Here is a 9,055-nt window from a genome sequence, read left to right on the forward strand (position 1 = left end):
CTTTCTTTCTTTCTTTCTTTCTTTCTTTCTTTCTTTCTTTCTTTCCTTTCTTTCTTTCTTCCCTTTCTCTTTCTTCCCAACCATCCAGCCATCCTTCTATCCATCTAAACTTCCAGGGGTACATAAATGGGTTATAGCTCCCTGGGCCAAGACTGGAATTCTCCAGATTCTAAGGGAGTCATGTAGATAATGAGGATAGAGAGATCTTTTTATTAAGGGAGGGTATCAGATAGATGTGGGTGAGCTCTGGTGGGCCCCACATGACTGGAATATGTGGGCTAAAGCTACTCACTCCCCCCTCCTACTGGGAAGACATTTGAGGGTATAGTTCATGAAGGGGCTCCCCAAAATGGAAGGATTGTTGAAGAGATGATGAAGGAATGTGTTAGGAATCTTTTAAGACCTAAATGGACTTTTTCCAGTACCCAGAGCCACTGATGTAAGCTAAAACCTCCTCAGTCCCTCCAAACGGTTCTCCATCCAAGCTGGAGTAAAATGTTCTTTTCCACCCTTCAGCCACCCAATACACCACCCACTTTGAAATCAGAGTTCCAAACTCTGACTAAAGTAATTAATCAGAGATTTATTTGAGGTTAGAGGAATTCAAGGATTAAGGGAAGGATTGTGGGGACTCAGGATAGAGGATAAAAGATCAGCTTCCCTATCAAAGTGAGTTTCTCTGGGATGAGCAGTGCTGGGTTTCTTCTGTAGCTCTTGTCCAGTAACTGTCTCAAGCTCCAGTAACTCCTAACCTATAAACTAATTAACTAAACTGAAGGAATAACAGGGTTGTGGATAAAGCAGATTCAGAAGGATCCTCAGAGCCCTCTCCCCCTGGAGTCCAGGCTCCTTGGCCAAATGGAGTAACTGCTATGTTTATCTCATCTCAGATGGCAAATGATGTTGGTAGATCAACTGAGGTGATTGGCTAGTTATAGCAGTTGTGATACTCAAGGAAATCCTCTATTCACAGGAACACCACCATCCACCTCCCTCTCTGACCCATCCAAGGTTCAGTGAGTAGAGTGGTAGTTGGGATATCTTCCACAGAATTCCCCTCTTCACTCTGGCCCCTCCCCAACAGTCATTTCCTCAAGATTCTTCCTGGGCTTGTTCTGAATTCCACCTCAGAGGTGCGCCTTTCTTGGTTTTCTTCTCTTAAATCCAGTCACTCTGTTACAATCTCAATAGTAATGAAGAATTTTAGAAGAGAGAGAGAAAGGTGTGGCAGTGGGGAAGAATATTGAATTATTTTGGGGGCATGCTGAATTTAAAATGCCCATGGGATTTACAGTTTCAGATATCCAAGAGTGGTACAATGAATAAAGCACTGTGTCTACAGTTCAGGAGACCCGGGTTCAAATCTGAAGTTGGTCACTTACAATCTCCAAAACCCTGGGAAAGTCACTTAGTCGCTGTCTGCCTCAGTTTCCTCAACTATAAAAAGAGGATAAGAATAGCACTACCTTCTAGAGTTGTTGTGAGAATCAAACGAGTAATATTTAAGTGCTTAGCACAGGGACTAGCTCATAGTAAATGTTTAATAAATGCTTATTCCCTTTTCTTATTTTTCCTTTAGTGATATGAGACTAGAGTTATTGAAAGAATATAGGAAGGATATATAGGTCTGAGAGGCATCAGCATTGAGATAAGAAGTCAACATTCCTATGTAGATTATTCCCATATGGGAGCTGGTGTGACTCATTAAGGAAGAAAGTAGGCAGGGAGAGAAGCATCCAGGGCGGTGTCCTAAAGGACTTCCTGGTAAATAGTCATTGACTAGATGAAAAAAGGGAGCTAAGAAGGGGTGGTCAGATAAAAGGGATGGGGACCAGAAGATAATGTCATTAGGAAAATGTAGAAATGAGACTGTATGAGGAAGAAAGGGTGATTGACAGAGTCAAGAGCTGTGGTGAAATGAAGACTGAGGAATGTGAAAAAGTCATTAGATCTGGCAATTAAGAGATAACTTGTGATTTGGGAGAAAACAGTTTCAGTTAAATAATGAGGCTGGAAGATAGATTTGTAGAGGGCTAGAGTTGAGTGAGAAACAAGAAAGCTGAGACACCAGTTTTAGAAGGCTTTTTTCATGGAGTTTATCTGAGAAGGAAAGGAAAGATGTAGGATAATGGTTAATAGGGAAGGCAGAATGAAGTAAGTTTTTTCAAAGTCAGAGGAGATAGAAATATGTTTGCAGGAAGCAGAAAATAAGACACTAGATATGAAGAATTTGAAGATTAGAAAGAGGTTGAGGGTATAGAGGGTGTTATCTGCTTGAGAGGACCGGAAACAATGGGATCAAGGGGGCAAGTAAAGGGGCTTATCTTGATAAGGAAAAAGACCATCTCCTTTGAAAGACAGGGGTGAAAGAGAAGACAGTGACAGAAGCATGTGAGCAATGTGATTAAAGTAAGAAGAAGGAGCTCTTGCCCAATGACTTCAATTTTATAAAATAAAATAAACTTTGGCTTAGTTCATCCAATTTTTATTGAATATATACTAAAGAGGGATCATAGTGCAAAGGATGGACAATGGGCCATGAAATCTGGAAGGCTTGAGTTCAAATCCTACCTGCTCTGTGGCTCTGATAAATTCACAATTTCTTTTTGACTAAGTTTTATGAAATGCAAAATGGTGATAATAATTGCACTTACCTCTCTGGGTTGTTGTGAAGATCAAATGATATACTATTTGTAGAATGTTTAACATCATCCCCGGCAAATAGAAGATGATCAATATATGCTTGCTTGCTTCCTTCGTCTGACACTGTCTCTCATTTTATATGATTAATCAAAGAACCAGAGAAGGGTAGTGACTTGCCATACAAAGTTCCGACAAAAAACTAGTGTCAGAGTCCGAACTCAAACAAAGTCTCCAAGTCTAAGACTTTTCCAATATGCTCTAGTGCTGGGCTTATTTTATTTCTGTTTGGTCCCAGAAGACAGACCTGGGAAATGAGAGTTGAAGTTTCACCCACATCTTTTGATTTTATATTTGGAAGAACTTCCTACAATCAAACTGTGTAACATTGGAATGGTTTGCTTATGTAGTAACTAAACATAGACCATCTCTTCACAAAAGAAGGGATAAAAGAGGAGACAGTGACACAACCTTTTGAGCCATGCAACTAAAGTAGGAAGATGGAGCTCTTGCCCAATGGCCTCAATTAAATAAACTATACAGCAAAGGATCATAAGATTTAGATTTAGACTAAACCTTTAAAATCATCCAGGTGCTCAAATAAAGTCTGTAGCCATTTGATAGGCATGCTGTCAACAAGATCTAATCACTGGAAATGGAATTGGACCCAGTGAAAGCTAAGATTCCTTTTAGCTCTAAAATTTTTGATTCAGAAGACTTTGGATTCTAGTTGCCTCACTACCTGTGTGCTTTTTCATAGTCCTCCAAGACTCAGTTTCCTTGTCAGAGTGTACATATATAAGATGAAAGACCCATGGCCTAGGGTTGAAGTCATGTGACTCAAATCCATATCGTAGGGTTTTTTTTTTTACCCAAAGGTCATATTTAATTTGGCTCATTCTGCCCCAATGTAGAGGCTCCTTTGGGCTATCTCTGAATATATCAACTATAGCTATTGACTTAGCTTTCCACAGATGGGGGAATGTGGGTGACAGAGCTATACTATTTCTATACAAGCACTCAAGATAGTTAATGAATATTTGCTATAGTACAGCCTTTATTTTACCCCACATAAAATGCCAAAAATGCAAGAGGCTCACAGGATCTCATGATAACACATGCAATCAATGATTCTCTTCCTGTATATGTGGATGTGTGTATATCTGTTTGCATTTGTGTGTATATTCATTCATGGGCTTATCATTGTTGTTCACCCTTCATTTTTGAAGAGGACCAATGACCTCATGGAGGTTATGTCTTGACTCACATGTGAATTGGATTTTAGTGAGGCAAGTTTGCACAGTTATCAGCCTCATTCTCTTCCAGAGTCATCAAAGTCCAGTGGCAGGAAACAAGTTAAGATGATTGGTCATGGCTCAGGATACAGTGGACGTCTTCAATGTCTTACCAAACTCCAAAGTGCCTCCTTTAGTCCCCTTCATGGTCATTTGTGGAAAAAATGTTCGCATCTGTCCGTTCTAATAGGGGATGTCTTCAAGTACTTGGGGTAGACATCCCCTTTAAGTCACTGATGGGTTTGAGGCATGTTTGTTACTCTCAATCTGGCTAAAGCCTTTTGGTAAGGATGGTTTAACTGAGATGTGGTCACTGAGCATACTAAAGCTTCTTGGAGCCACATGTGAAAGTTGAATGAGAGATGAGTGAAAAAAGGTGAATGAGTAGCCTTGAAAAGGATTTAGCTAGCCTTTGCCTACTGCTGTAATTAAAATATGAGTCTGGCCATAGGCTTAAAGAATTTTTCATGAGTTATTGATAGATAAGAGAAGGAAGGGAAGATGAGAGAGAGATATATTTTCCTAATCTAGTTTCCCCATTTCAGCTGCTTCTCCTCCTGCAGCTCCTGGGACAGCACCTAGCACTGAAGTATGTACAGAAAGAAAGCCCTCCTGCTTCCTTCTCCAACATTCATATACTTCCCAGGCTCCCCACCCTCTGTACTGGCATTCACGCTGACATGCAGGGGACATCAGACATGCAGACAGTTGCTAGGGGATGATGTCACATTTGCAACACCGGAGGGGAAGGGGAAATTTTCTTCACATATCTCTGGCTTTCAGTGGCTTATAGCTTGCTAGAAGGAATAGGGTATATATACATGACGAGATGCCTGGCAATGCAGGGTAGTTTGTGATGAATATAATCACCTCTCTCATTTGAACACAAGGTAACCAAAACAGAGTAAAATAATTTGTCCAAGGTCACACAGGCCACGAGTAACAGAGCTGGGACTTAAAACCAGTCTCAGTCCTTGAAAATTCAATGCCACCTTTTTGTGGTACCTAAGAAGAGAAGGTAGCTAGGTGGAACAGTGACTAGAGCGCCAAGTCTGGAGTCAGGAAGACTCATTTTCCTGAGTTCAAATCTGATCTCAGATACTTACTAGCTATGTGATGCTGATCAAGTCCCTTAGCTCTATTGTCCTCTGTTTCTTCATCTGTAAAATGAACTGAAGAATAAAATTACAGACCACTCCAGTATCTTTGCCAAGAAAATTCCAAATGAAGCCATTAAGAGTTGGCCGTATCTGAAATGACTGAACAACAAAGAAATGGAGGTAAAGTAGTTGTGAATCAAATTGGGATTAAAAGACTGTGATACATCAATGTAATGAGATTTCATTGTGCTAAAGAAATAGTAAATGTCATCAGTTCAGAGAAGCATGGATGACTTCTATGAAATGATTATGAGCAAAATAACCAGAACCAGGAAAACAATATGTATAATCATAGTGATGTAAACAGAAAGAACAATAACAAAGTTGAAACTAAATAATGTGGAACTACAATGGCCAAGCTTGGCTCCCCTAGAAGACATATGAGAAAGCTCCTTCTAACATCAGATTTTTCAATATTTTTGTTAGTTTTGTTGAATTTCCCTACTCTTTTTAATGATTAATGACAAGTGGTGGTTCTCTGTCAGGGGGAAAGGAAAGGTAGGCATTAAGTTGCAAATCAGTCCCTGTACTGAATCATCCTGAACTCCTCACTATTTCATCTCACTCCCATATCTAGGTTGTTGTCAAGGGCTGTTGATTTCCCCTTTCCAACATCTCTCTAATTTGCTCTCTTCTCCTTCTTGTCATTCTCTCCACCCTGGTATAGATCCTCATCACCTCACACCAGGACTCTTATAATTACTGCTGATTGGTCTGCCTGCCTCAATTCTCTCCCCAGTCCAATCCATTCTCCATTTAGCCACTAAAGCTATTTTCCTAAAATGCAAGTTCAACCATGCCATTCCCTTACTTAATTATAACTCTAGGGGCTCCCTATGGCCTCCAGGAACAAATACAGAATTTTCTGTATAGCATTCAAAGTCTTTCAAAACCTACCACCTCCTGTCTTTCCAGTCTTCTCATACCTTATACCTTACCACATATTCTTTGATTAGTGACATTGGCCTGCTGATGTTATTTGAACAAGATCTTTCATCTCTCAGTACTGGATATTTTCTCTTGCTCTCTTATTCTTAAAATTCTCCCTTTCTTTTGCTCCAACTATTGGTCTCCCTGCCATCCTTTAAGTTTCAACTAAAATTCCACCTTATACAGGAAGCTTTCTCTATCACTCTCAATAGTAGTGCTTTCCCTCTTTTAATGATTTCCTATGTCCTATCTAAAGCTTGTTTATATGTCTTTGCTTGCATCTTGTCTGCCCTATTAGACTATAAGGTCCTTGAAGATGGGACTTTCTTTTACCTCTTTTTGAGCACAGTGCCTAGAACATAGTAGGTACTTAGCAAATGCTTCTTGATTGATTAATGCTGACTCTGAGAGGACTCAAGTTTTTAATTCCAGATGTTTAGCCTAAAGAAATAACAATTTGGATACAGTCATGAACTCCATTTTTAAAAAACTGAAAAACTGTCATGAAATAGATTAAGTTATTCACTGAATTTTATAGAATGCTAGAGCTGGAAGAGAGCATAGTGGTCATCTTGGTTAGGTCTAGTTGTAAAAATAAAATAGGGCAAGCAATGAAAGGTGTAAGGAATGCTAAAGAGACTCTTGTTTATGAAAAATAAACAATTTATTTAAATATATATAAGAGAAAAAGTTTTCTAATTCTAAGGGATTCTAACTCCACCCAAATAAACTCCCAGGTCCCACAAGGAGCCACTTCTCCTGTGGTTCACAGGCCACACTAATCCTCCCTGATCTAACTAACCAAATTTATACTATTCTAAATAAACCTAACCACTCTAACTCAACTTTGCTTTAAGTTATAAAGATAACCAAGGCTAGCTGGTTGAGTCTCTACAAGAATCAAGTTAGGACTCTGAGCCTTAACAGACTCAGAGTCCAAACCAAAGACCAGGTTTTGTTTGGTCTTTTCACAGTTTAACCAATCTATAGACAGTAACAGATAAATGAATAATGTTTCCCAAGTTGGAAAAGAAAACACTCCACTCCTTCAAGTCTTTCCCTCAGACTAAGATAGAAAGAGGCAAAGATGTTACCTTCTCCAGCTCTGAGAGAGAAAGAAACTGTGTGTGACTCTGTCAACTGCCAGAAGCCAACTGTCAGAATGCCACACTCAGAGAGTGTAACTGCCATAGAAATAATGGTTATAACTCCCACCAGTTAAAATTAACACTCTTTCTCAGCTCTATTTGAAACCCCAATTCTTCCTCAAGCCAGCTTCTCTACTTTTTATCTTTAAACTAATAAAACAATACTTATTTTCTAATATCATCCTTATATAGTGGCATGAGTGCTGGACATGGAATCAGGAAGATCTGAGTTCAAATTCAGCTCCAGACACTTGTGAATTATGTGATTTAGGGCATATCATTTAATGATCTCTTGAACTATCTATTTTAATTTGGAAAGTCTGTGTTTGAGTTCTAGCTCTACCCTTGTTACCTCTGTAACTTTGGCCAAGTGATTTCTGTAAGACTCAGTTTCTTTATCAGTGTTTGCTTCTATAAGATGAAAGATCCATGGTCGAGGGTCTAAGCTCACATGGACCAAATTCATGTGTGTAATAATTAAAAAGAATATAAAATAATAACTTTAAAAATATTATGAGATTTATTAGTAATTTTTATGAGATTTAATAGTAATTACTAGAAGTAAAGGAATAGATAAGTAACAAAATAAAACCCACATACCATGGCCAATCTACCTGTTCAAACAGCCTGTGTTCCCAGCTCCAAGGCTACATAGGAAGGAAAAGAGCCCTAGCCACAACAGACCCCTCAATTTTATCCCCCTGTCTATGTCAGCATGTAATTACAGGGCTCTTGGAAAATGCAGTTCAAAGGCCCAAAATTTAGGTGTTTAGGTTAGTTGCTTTCATCTTTTGGACTAAGAAAGGTCAACTTTTAGATCTCCTGTCCCTATCCTGTGACAGAAGTAGAAAATAAAGGCAAAATATGATAAAAACAAACAAAACCCCTTGCTTTTCCATTATAAGAACACGTACATTTATTTGCCAAACTACACGAGGAAACCAGTAATGAGTCCTGGAAGGGGGAGTGAAAGAAAAAAATCTACTCCTTTACCTGCACTATCTCCATAAGATAGAAGAAAAGACAGTATTCTTTTAAAAAAGTACAAGGAGGTCTGTACTTTCCCTCTGATGGACCAGCAGAGAACCTCATAAAATCTATCTTTCCAAAGGTCCAAGTCAACCAGGTTATCTTGTGGCAATATTCAGGATTTGTTTTTTGTGTTCTGAACAAATGTCTACATCCTACATACAAAGAATTATGGAAAGTGATGACTTAAGAAAGATTCACCATGCTATAAGTTCACTGAACTTATTAGGGAATTCTGTTTATCAAGCTCTTAGAAACATGATCTTTGGGGTCTCTTCCAGGTTTAAATCCTATCGACATATAATTCTATATGAAGATGATGTGGTGAAGGAGCCACCATAATTCCCTGTGTTTGTGCTTTCAAATATTCCCTTCTTGGATTTGATTCATGAATAATGTCTTTTTTCTCCTCCAATTGGTTGATCATCCTGTCAAAAGACTTAAATTAAGGCCTAACTGGGTCAGGTACTGGGGATAGAAAGAAAGGCAAACTTTCTGGGAAATCATGAGAGGATGTCCAAAAAGGAGAATAGATTGCCTATGTTGGTTGTAAATTTCTTTCCACTAGAAATCTTCAAGCAAAGGCTGAATGATCACTTGTAGGGATGCTTTAGAAGAAATTTCTGTTCAAGAATATGTTGACCAGAAACAGTGGTTCTTAATCTGGGCTTTGTCAACTTAAAAAAATTGATGACTATTTCAATAGAATTGATTTCCTCTGTAACCCTATGTATTTTATTTAATGCATTTAAGACGAATTCTTAGTAGTGGTTTTTCCTGAGTACCAAAGAATGCCCTCTCTCTCTCTCTCTCTCTCTCTCTCTCTCTCTCTCTCTCTCTCTCTCTCTCTCTC

Source organism: Gracilinanus agilis, chromosome 4, assembly GCF_016433145.1.
Source record: "Gracilinanus agilis isolate LMUSP501 chromosome 4, AgileGrace, whole genome shotgun sequence".
In the NCBI taxonomy this organism is placed as follows: Eukaryota; Metazoa; Chordata; class Mammalia; order Didelphimorphia; family Didelphidae; genus Gracilinanus; species Gracilinanus agilis.